The following is a 12,331-nucleotide window of genomic DNA, read 5'->3' on the forward strand; positions in this document are numbered from 1 at the left end:
CCTGCAGCTCTCACCCCTTTACTTATCTGCCACAATGCTTCAATGGTGAGTTATAAAAGAAAGATATCTTTGGTAGTTCTTTCAGTGAGTACTGAGCACCAGCAGGATAGAGCCCAAACTCTAAGCTTCACATTCAAAGCCTCCAAGAACTTGACCCCATTTAATTCTCTAAGCTTACACCGCTGTAGTCTCCTTGAATCCTAATGCATCATTCAGCCACTGAAAACAATATCACAGGTCCTCTGAAACCTATGCCATCCTATACCTGTTTCCTCCCTCAGATAACTCTTTTCCCATCTCACTTCCCCAATTCATTTGAAAAAGTTTTCCTCATCTTTCAAGATTCTATTGCTGCTTCTCTGTAACCGGAACATCTTGTCTAGAATTCCAGCTAATTTTTCTTCTCTGTCTGTCACAAGTTCTACCACTGCACTCATGACAATTCATTGTTTACGTGTTTGTCTTACCTCATTTTTAGTTCCAGGAGGCTTGAAAAGTTTATATATTTATTCCTGATCAGACTCTGAGCTTGTTTATGGAACAAATACATATTGACATGTCAGAGATCCAATCAAGATGACAGCAAAGGGTGCAGACAGGTTTTAGGTGATGGAGAATCATTAGACAGAAAAAAAAAAAAACCCAGAGAGCAGATTACAGAAAAAGATAGGGGTCAGGAAGTCAACAGGAAAGTACCTGCAGACCCCCTGAACACAAGGAAGAGGCGATGATGGCGGAGTGGTGTTACAGGGAACAGAAAACCTGCCAGCCACCAGTGAGTTGTGATCCAGATTCTAGTGATGCCCAAGGATCCAGCGGCAGCCACAGATTAGCCCTTGTGGCAGCCAGGTAGGAGCTTGAGTTCCCACGGGGAGCTCAGGAAGTGAAGGTAGGCTGGGACTGGCCAATCCTGCTGAATACTTTGGCCCAGCAAGGAATAGAAAGGGAGCTGTGGACTGGTGGCAGGTCGGAGCTAATAGCACAGGAATCAAACACCGGGCACGCTTCCATCTAGACACACCCAGCTGATCCCATGGGGAGAACCGCACCAGCTTCAGGTTCTGCAGGATCTATGTGGTCCCAAAATTGGAAAGTCAACAGCCCTGGTTCTCTGGCAGTGCCTTGCCAGGTGCCATCTTGCATGTTTAGACAAGATCAGCGCTTCTGGTAAACCAGTTATCAGGGACAGTTGGTGTCTTCCTAACCCAGGACACGGATTGAACATAAAAATTGACTTGTAGACCTGTAGATAAAATATCTTTGAAATCTCAACAAAGGAGAAAAATACACCAAACAGGACTGCAATGCCAAAAGTTAAAAGATGAAACAGAGGTACAATGAATGCTACCAAAGACTTACCAGAAAAGAAGCAAAGGCCTGTACCTCCCTAAGATAACTGAGGAAGACACTGAAAAAATGAGGGAACACAGAATTCTGAAAATGTATTATAAAGCTTCTGACCAACAATGAGAAGGGCATAACAAGAGTTCAAAGAATTTGCGACACAGAAAATGGATCAAATGAAAGCTGATATGTCAAAAGTTAAGAATACAGTGGAGCAAATTAAAAGTACAGTGGGGAGCCTCCAAGATAGAATGAAGCAAGCAGAAGAAAGAATCTCAGAATTGGAAGATATTTTCTGTCATCAGGGGGAAGCAAACAAAAAGCTGGAAGCAGAGCTCGGCCAAGCTAAAAAAAATTATCCAGGAATCAAAAGATATGATTAGAAGGCCAACCATAAGAATTATGGTAGTTCCAGAAAGTACAAAAAGAGCAGCTGGGAATAAAGGTGTATTCAATGAAATAATACAAGAAAACTTCCTTAATCTAGGGAAAGAATTGGGAAACAACATCCAGGAAGGGCACAGGACTCACCACAGGGTTAACAAAAAGTGACCTTCACCAAGACACATGATAATTAAGCTTTCTTCAGTTGAACATAATCCTTAAATGGGCTCGTGAGAAAAACCAAGTGACCTAGAGAGGAACCCCAGTCAAACTCATAACTAACCTCCCAGATGAAACACTGCAGGATAAGAGAAAATGGAGTGACATATTCCAGACTCCAAAATGGAGAAATTTTCAACCTGAAATAACATATTCTGCAAAGCTATTTTTGTCTTTGAAAATGGAATAAAATTCTTCCACAATAAAAACACCAAGAATATGTGTCATCTAAACCTGCCCTACAGCTAATACTCAAAGATGTTTTCTGAAAGTGAAAAGGAATAGCAGGTACCAAAGCCAAAGGCATATGTGCAGGTACCAAAGGCATATGTGCATAACATCTCACTAAAAGGTTAACAGACTCAATCAAAGAATACAACATTACTAACATGACAGAACCAAATTGCTACCTATCCATATTTACATTGAATGTAAATTGTTTAAATTCATTGATCAAACAACATAGATTAGAGGACTGGATCAAAAACCAAAACCCATTTATCTGCTCCTTACATGAGACACATCTCACTAACAAAAATCAGAGGAAGCTGAAAGTGAAAGGACAGAAAAAGATATTCCAAGCTAACGGTAAGAAAAAATGTTCAGGGGTAGCCATTCTTATATTAGATGATATAGACATCGAAGTTAAAAACATTAAAAGCAATGAAGAAGTATACCATATAATGATCATGGGATCCATTCAGGGAGAAGAGATCACCATAATAAATATATATGTGCCAAATGCCAAAGCATCTAGCTATGTGAAACAAGCATTAATGGATGTAAACAGAGAAAGACTCCATTATAATCATAGTTGGTGACCTTAATACCCCTTCAGCATGAATGGACAGATCAAAAGAACAGAAACTGAGCAAAGAAACAACAGAACTCACCTAAAGTCTAGAGCAAATGGACTTAGTTGATATCTATCAAACCTTTCATCCTACAGATAAAGACTACACTTTTTTTTTCATCAGTGCATGGAACTTTTTCCAGAATTCACCATGTTAAAGGCCACAAAACAAATCTCGCAAATTTTAAAAAATCTAAATTTTACCATGCATCTTCTCAAACTATCAGGGAGTGAAGTTGGAAACCAAGAAGTCAAAACACACCAGAAGACTTGCAAACACATAGAGACTGAATAATATGTTATTAAATGAGCAATGGATTAGAGAGGAAATCAAAGGGGAAACTAAAAAAATAAACTGAAAAAAAAAGTAAAGCAAAGGGGGAACTAAAAAAAAAGAAAAAAAAGAATTTACCTCTCCCAAATATGCCCTACAAATGATACTTCAAGATGTTCTCTTGAACACACATGATAATCAAGCTCTCACACATGATAATCAAATGATACTTCAAGGAGTTCTCTTGACAGAAAAGATGAATAGCACCCAACAAAACCAAAGGCAAATGTGAAGAATATCCCAGTAAAATGACAACAGAAGACTAAACTAATGAACAACCCATTCCTAAAATGACAGGACCAAAGTGCCACCTATACATATTAACCCTGAATGTAAATGGCTTAAGCTCAATCAAACGTCATATATTAGTAGACTAAATTAAAACACAAAACCAGTCCATTTGTTGTCTAGAGAGACATATTTTACCATAAAAATAAACAAAGTATATCTCATGGGTTTTGATGTTTTTGTTAGTTTCATCTCTTCAAAACACTTTCTTCTGATCAGGTTCTTCAGTGACTCATAGATCATACAGTAGCATCATTTTCTGCAAGAAGGTTCTTTTTTTTTTTTAAAGATTTATTTTTTATTATTTTTTCATTGGAAAGGCGGATATACAGAGAGGAGAGACAGAGAGGAAGATCTTCTGTCCGATGATTCACTCCCCAAGTGAGCGCAACGGGCCGATACTATGCCGATCCGAAGCAGGAGCCTCTTTCGGTCTCCCACACGGGTGCAGGGTCCCAAAGCTTTGGGCTGTCCTCGACTGCTTTCCCAGGCCACAGGCGGGGAGCTGGAAGGGAAGCGGGGCTGCCGGGATTAGAACCGGTGCCCATATGGGATCCTGGACGTGCAAGGTGAGGACCTTTAACCACTTGCGCCACGGCGCCGGGCCCTGCAAGAAGGTTCTTGATTTTCATTTCTTCAGTGACACATTAGTCATTTAGTAGCATGTTATTTAACTTCATGGTGTTCCAAATGCTTTTTATGAAGCCTATATCACTTTAATACCAAATCCAGACTGAGAAATAACAGAAAAAATAGAACTACAGACCAATATCCTTAATGAACATAGATGCAAAGATCCTCAACAAAATACCAACCATCAGGATCCAACAGTACATCAGGCAGATCATTCATCCAGACCAGGTGGGATTCATCCCAGGTATGCAGGGATGGTTCAACATTCACAAATCAATAAATATGACACATCACATCAATAAAGTGAAAAAATAAAAACCATGTGATCATCTCAATAGATGCAGAGAAAGCATTTGATAAAATCCAACACCACTTCATGCTGAAAACCATAACCAAGACAGGCATAGAAGGAACATTCTACAACACAATAAAAGCAATTTACGAAAAACCCAATGCCAGCATCATTCTAAATGAGGAAAGACTGGAAGCCTTCCCATTAAAATCTGGAACTAGAGAGGGATGTCCACTGTCCCCACTACTTATCAATATAGTATTGGAAGTTTTTGCCAGAGCTATTAGTCAAGAAAAGGGAATTAACAAAATTGAAATTGGAAACAAGGAGCTGAAATTATCTCTACTTGCAGACAACATGATTCTCTACATAGGAGAACCAAAAAACTCAGTCAAGACACTACTGGAACTTATAAGAGACTTTGCCAAGGTAGCAGGTTACAAAATTAATGAACACAAATCAATGACACTAGTGTATAGAAATAATTCCATGGCTGAGAAAGAAATTGTAAGTACAGTCTCTTAAAAGAGTGGAGAGGAATCTTAAATACCTAGGAATTAAGCTAAATAACTATGTAAAAGACCTCTAAAATGAAAACCCTAAAACATTATTAGAAGGAAATAGAAGAAGACCTTAAAAGTGGAGAACCTTACCATGTTCCCGGATTGGCAAGATCAACATCATCAAAATGTCCATATTACCAAAAGTAATATACAGGTTCAATGCAATCCCAATTAAATTCCCACCATCATTCTTCGCAAAAATAGAGAAGATGATACAAAAGTTCATCTGGAAACACAAGTGACTACAAATAGCCAAAAACTATCCTGAAAAATAATAAGCTGGAGGAATCACAATTCCAGACCTCAAGACATACTGTAGAGCATTGGTCATCAAAACAGTCTGGTTCTGGTACAGAAACAGAGAAAAAGATCAATGGAACAAAATAGAAACACCCGAAGGGAAATCCACACATGTACAGACAACTAATCTTTGACAAGAAAATTTGAAAACAATACAGGGAAAAATCCTGGTCTATTCAACAAATCATGTTGGCACAACTGGATAGCAGCTTGCAGAATAAAGTAGCAAGACCTGCACCTGTCACAGTATACAAAAATCAGCTCCAAATGGACCAAGGACCTAAATCTACACCAAGAAACAATAAAACTATTAAAGGGAAACATAGGAAGCACTCTCCAAGAGATAGGAATGGGGAAAGATTTCTTAGAATAGATGCCAAAAGCACAGACAGTCAAAGCCAAAGTGAACAAAGGGACTACATAAAACTAAAAAGCTTCTATACAGCAAAGGAAACAATTAACAAAGTAAAGAAGCAATCAACAGAATGGGAGAAAATTTTGGACACTTCACAGGTGACCAAGGACCTAATACCCAGGTTTACAAAGAGCTTCAGAAATCTATGGACAGTAAAACAAACAAACAAACAAACAAACAAACAAACAAAAACCCTGTGAAAAATGGGCAATGGAAATGAACATACATGAACAGACATTTTTTAAAAGAACAGATCCAAATGGCTAGCAGACATAGGAAAAGATGCTCAGGCTCCATAGCTGTCAGAAAGACACAAATGAAAACCACATTGAGGTATCACCTAACTCCAGTGAGACTGCCCTATATTCAGAACTCAGCTGCCAACACCTGCTGGCATGGATGTGGGGAGAAAGGTACTCTCCTTCACTGCTGGTGGGAGTGTAGGCTAGTACAGCAACTGTGGAAATCAGTATGGAGATTGCTTAGAGAATTGCAAATAAACCTACCATATGATCCAGCTATCCTGTTCCTAGGAATATACCCAATAGAAATTAAAACTGCATGTGAGAAGGGGATTTGTAACCCTATATTTACAACAGCACAATCTACAATAATAAAAACATGAAAACAACCCAGATGCCCATCCAAAGAGGAGTGGCTAAAGAAGCTGTGGTACATCTACTCCATGGAATATTATTCAACCATTGGAAAGAATGAGATTATACAATTTGTAACTAGATGGTCCCAACTAGAGACTATTATGCTCAGTGAAATAAGTGAATCACAAAAAGAAAAATACAATATATTTTCTCTAATATAAGGAAACCATCATGCAAATTGGAATGTACAGTGGTAATGAAGACTACCATATCCAGAAGTGAAGACACCATGCAACATGCATCTTTGCTTCCAAACAGAAGATGGACTCCCAACAAAAGTGTTGGACATATCTAGACAATGGGATGAAGGACTATGTGACATTATAAGGACAGCATTGTCGGAGCACACTTAAGTAGCAGACTTATGGAGTTGTAACTCCTTATGAAGAGTGTGACATTATGGGAAAAATCAATCAGGGAAGGAGGGGGCAGAAAATGGAGGGAAGGGAATCCCAGACTATACAGAATTGTATGATAAATTTCAAAAATAAAAATAATAATAAATTAGAAAAAATACTGGATCCTCTCCCTAATTTCTAACTCTTTTTTTTTAAAGATTCTTTTTTGAATTGCAAAGGCAGATATACAGAACAAAAAAGAGAGAAAGAGAGAGCTCTCTCCCCAACAGCCAGAACCAAGCAGATCTGAAGTCAGGAGCCAGGAGCTTCTTGTGGGCCTTCTATGTGGGTGCAGGGTCCCAAGACTTTTGGCCATTCTTTACTGCTTTCCCAGATCACAAGCAGCTAGCTTGATGGGAAGAGGAGCAGCCTGGATATGAGCCGGAGCCCAAAAGGGATCCCAGTGGATGCAAGGGGAGGATTATAGCTACTACGCTATTGCACCAGGCCTTTAATTTCAAACTTTTAATAATCCTAGCACAATCCTCCTTTGTCTCCTTTCTATTATGCATCAGTGTATCCCCACCTTGACTCCTCTCATAGCAGAATCTTATGTTCCATTCCATGCTCATGGGCAGCACCCATGACTCTCCTGTTTGATTCGGCGTGGTTGCTTCCATTTGTCTTCCTATGGCTTTTTCTGTGACTCATCTGCATTCTGTAATCCTACTCCATCTGACTTCATCTGTTTTCATGAGCCACATTCCCTTTTAGCAACTTTTTTTGGGGGGGGAGGGCTACTAAATGCTTTGTCCTTTTCTAGCACTCCATAACAAATGTCCTTGCAAAAAAGCCATAATACTTGCTAAATTGATTTATGCTCTCAGTTCATATCTGGAAGTTAACTGCTCTAAAAAAAGGCAAAGTCAATACAGCATAGTGGTTAATCAAAACAACTCACTATAGCAAATCAGTTCTGGCTCCATCCTGCAACTGACTAGGTTACTTGGGCAAGCCAATTTCTGACTGCACTAAAGAAGGACAATTACATTCTACATGCTTGCATTATTATGGGGACTAAAAAAGGTAACTCAGCAAAATGTGTAGCCGACAATACGTAATAAATGATAGCTATTTTATTGCTTGTCTGTTATTATGATCAATTAGTGCTATCATTCAGTAGGTGCACCTCTGTTGCTATGCTGAATAGTAACTAAGGACAGGTTTTCCTTTGAATTTGGGATATAGCACAAAGTGTGTTTGAAAATAAATGTTCTTTCTTTATTGTTAATAAATTTGGTTTAAAAAAGTTACTAGGGGCCCAGCACGATAGCATAGCGGTTAAAGTTCTTACGTTGCACAGCCAGCATCCCATATGGGTGCCAGTTCTAATCCCCATAGCTCTACTTCCCATCCAGCTCCCTGCTTGTGGCCTGGGAAAGCAGTCAAGGATGGCCCAAAGCTTTGGGATCCTGCACCCACGTGGGAGACCTGGAAGAGCCTCCTGGCTCCTCACTATGGATTGGCTCAGCTCCAGCTATTGCGGTGGCTTGGGGAGTGAACCAATGGACAGAAGATCTTCCTCTCCATCTCTCCTCCTCTCTGTATATCTGCCTTTCCAATACAAATAAATAAATCTTTTTTTAAAAAAATGAAGTTTCAAATAAAAAGTTTTAAAGAAAAAAGTTACTTGTGTTTTAGCAATTGCTTTTGCTAGTGGCTACTTTAGCATAAATAGATAAATAGCATAAATAGATTAATATTCCACAGTGATTTCACCCACGCTGATTCCAATCTGGAATTAGAAACCCTTGTGTAAACTTCAGTCTCTAAAGTCAGGCTCTGGGGAGACAGAAACACACAAAGCAACGTTGTTTTTCTAGACTTTTTTTCAGCATTGTTATGGTTGTTGTTTTAACAGACTTCTCCTTTTTATTTGCCAATAAAGATCCATGAAGCACTAAGGCAAAAAGAAAAAAAAAAATCCTGTGGCCTCAACGCTGTGATAAGGCATCACTGGCAGCAAGAATCTGCACATCCTCACCGTCCACCCAGCTAGCAGATTGTGACTTTGTCCTGGACAAAGGAAATCACTCTCTTTGATGAACAGGTTGGGATGATTTTCAACTTGATACCCTCTCCCTCTCAGACAGTTACTGTAACAAAAGCCTGTAGGGAGAGCTCAAACCTTGCTTATTTACAATACACACCCCCTGACACTCTGCTTTAATTTAAAAAAGAAAAAGCAGCAGCAAACTCGGAGTTTCAAATCACTCCTTAACTTAATATTTTGTCTTAAATAAGTATGCTTCACTTTGCCTCTTAAAACATTTGTACAACAAGCAACAGAGAAAAATTAGAATGAGGAGAGAGAAAGAGATTGAAATGGTGACACCAGGTAAAAGCACCTTGAAAAAGATAAACCCATTTCTTCCTCTTTGAAGGCAAACGATGTGGCAACGGCTGTGGTGTTGCTTCTTGGATGTCAGTCATCAATTTCAATAACTCCTGCATGTTTTTGAGGACATGCACATACATATCCGTCCACACAAGAGCCATACTTTAAATAATTTCTACAATGAGGCACCTGTCTGTTAAATAGGATTGCATAAATGTGTTTTTAAGATGCTTCCTGAAATTTCTCCTCAATTCTCATTTTACAAACAAAATGGAAGCCACCTGTGGATCCTAGCCTGTGCTGTAACTGCTCTCCCCTTCCTTCCAAACTAAAACTCAGTAACATAATTCACAGCCCCAGTTCAAGCTTTTCTTGCCTCCTGACCAAGTTACCCACCCACCAGTGAAACTGTGTACAAAAGCACCTGCAAATCATATAACTTGGTCAATCACTTCAAAACCTCTCTTGCTTTTTACAGGCTGGGCTTCATGCTGCCTGACGCAGCACGCTGGTTGTGTTCAGCCATTATGCAATGATGTTCTGTGTTGCCAGTAAACTATGGCTTTATGCCACAGTTCAGTATAGTACCTCCATTTAGCTTTATTTATTGGATTTTTAAATCCTCTTGTACAGTAGGTGTTGATCTCGCCTCAGTTGTGATTACGGCTGTGACTATTGACACTTCAATCACAGCCAATCCCTCCATTCTTTGCCCTCAGCTGATACACAATAGTCGTTCTTCTACCTCCGTAATCTCTAAGCCTTTGACCTTAGCCCCACACATTCTGCTGTATGAGCTTAATAGGGAGTATGGTGATGGCTTCATTTCCTTACCAACTTGAAATCCTCCAACTGTTGCACTGTAAGAATCAGAAGCTGCATAGAAATACACCTGACCAGACATACTAAAAAGACTCTAAGATACATTTGCACGTAAAAAAATGCTCTTTATCCTTCTACAAATTTAGTTTCTTTCTGTTACCCTCCTGGAACATTATCAAAATATTGATGTATTTGACAGTGAGCATTTCCTTAGATGACATTGTAATCAACTATTTGTTATTTTATCCAAGGAGATACTTTGCAAATTCTATCATTTGGAACATAATGGGATAGAACTGGCACAGATCATCAAAACATCCAAGTCTAGATATCAACTTAACCGTTAATTAGTCCTGTGACTTTGAGTCAGAACCACTTCTCTGAACCCATAAAATATCTGAAATAACAGGAGCACAGTCTTCCTCGTAGCCTTATCTTGAGGCTGAAATGAGAAAATGCGTGTAGAAGCATCTGACATGCAGTGGACTGTCCGTCATCTTTCATTTCATTTCCAATTTTGCTCTTTGCTGTCTCAGACTCACCAGACCAATTATTGCTCATGAAAGATGACACAATCATCCTGTCAGATTTCTTCACCCTGGTAGAGGTCACATTAAGGAGTTTGATCTTATCATTCTGTTAGTTTGACTTGGGTTTTCCTTACTGAAATTCTTCTAGTCATTCCTCCTTTCAGTGGAAGAGATAATGCAGTATTCTTTAAACTCTTATTTAATGTAGCATCTAACTTTAAGTTTTAATGTTTACTTACATTGACCTTAAAATGTCTTGATCCAAATAGATGTAGGATCCTTGTTAAAAGAAAATCCCAAAAAACTCTTCATAGAGATATACATTAGCCTTATATTTAAGCATTCTATACCTGTGTCAAAGAAAGACCTACTCAATGTAATACAATTTTAAGAAAGTGTCTATGGATGAGGAATGTAGTAATATCATTCCCTTTCAAAACTTAGGTAGAGTGGAACTTGCTGTGACACAGTGAGTAAAACAGCTACCTATGATGCTGACATCCCATATCAGAGCACCAGTTTGAGTCCTGGCTGCTCTGCTTCCAGTTCAGCCCCCTGTTAACGTACCTGGGAAATCAGCATATGATGGCCCAAGTGCTTGGGCCTGCACTACCCTCGTGGGAGATTGAGATGGAGTCCTTGGTTATGCCTGTGACATGACCTAGCCCTGGTCATTATGGCCATTTGAGGAATAAACCAGCAAGTAGAAAATCCTTCCCTCACCCTTTCTTTCTGTTGCTCTGCCATTCAAATAAATACAATTAATCTTTTTAAAAAACACATCAATAGTAAGTAGACAATCATCTCTTGCTTTGATATCAATTGAGTAGAGCACAACTCAAACACTGGTTGTACAAAAGGCTAAGTGTTTCTTTTTAATATGAAAAGAGGGAAAAAAACACTCAAGGAAAGAAATAGAAATGGAGAATAAGAAAATATAATAGTAAGTAATTAGTTACAAAGTCTTTCCTTGACATCATGAAGAGTATTCACAAGATATTAACATTTAATGGACACTTGCTATAGAAGAAACTGGGGACTTATGCTTAGGAGTAGAGTAGAATATTCAGTGTTTGAATGGTCTAAGACATTCTCAGATCAAGTTAAACAAGGGTCTCTCTTATACGATTTCAAGAATCTGTTATACTATCATGTTCCAAAACATCAAGAATTCAATTACATGTGTCAGTTTTACAAATTTAATTCTCCTCAAAACCTGTTTAAAGGAGAGCATATTAAAGAACTAGGACTCAGCAAAATCTTTTTTGCTTTGAGATAATTTGATAGATACATTAATGACTGCCAAAATTATTTCTGATTTTAAAAAGGAGGGTACATTTACATTTTCTTCAGGATTCTAAATATTTCTCAGATTCTAGAGATCAGAATTAGAGAATTGACAATTGGAAGGAACCAACAAAAAAAGGCATAAAGTTCTGAAGCAGAACTCATAATCAACATTCTGGTCAAGGATGTCTACCATCAGCCATTTGCATACGCAGTCAAAGCGAGCTTTCTGTATCTTAATTCCCTTACCTAAAAGATGAAGAGACATTGATTCTTCTATCATTTAGATGAAGGTTGAGAACCCTTTTAGTTCTATCATTCATACAATCGGGCATCTCAGATTTGGGACGGTACTCATAAAACCCTTAGCTAATGAAACCTTACTGTTGTGCCACAATTGTGAATGAGAAGGTGTTTCAAAAAACAGTGCAGGGGCCTGAAATCTTACAACAAAACACATTCCAATTGAACAGATCTAACTGCAAAGAGATCAGAGTTGCTCCTTAATTTGAGTCAAATCCTCAGGCAACTTCTACATAATCATAATTATTTTGTCATTTGAAGTTACACAGAACTCTTCAGGACCTTTAAACATTTGAAAGCAATTACCATCTTCACCTCTAGCATAAATATTTCTAATTTTTAGATTTATTTTTCTTGAATCTAACATTT

General features: G+C 38.5%; 1 pseudogene; it reads left to right on the forward strand.

The window, feature by feature from the left end:
• Positions 1-730: 730 nt before the first annotated feature.
• Positions 731-12,331, forward strand: part of LOC121168698 — a 74,688-nt pseudogene continuing 63,087 nt past the window's right edge.

Source organism: Ochotona curzoniae, unplaced genomic scaffold, assembly GCF_017591425.1.
Source record: "Ochotona curzoniae isolate NIBS_2020 unplaced genomic scaffold, NIBS_Ocur_1.0 scaffold_1037, whole genome shotgun sequence".
Lineage (NCBI taxonomy): Eukaryota > Metazoa > Chordata > Mammalia > Lagomorpha > Ochotonidae > Ochotona > Ochotona curzoniae.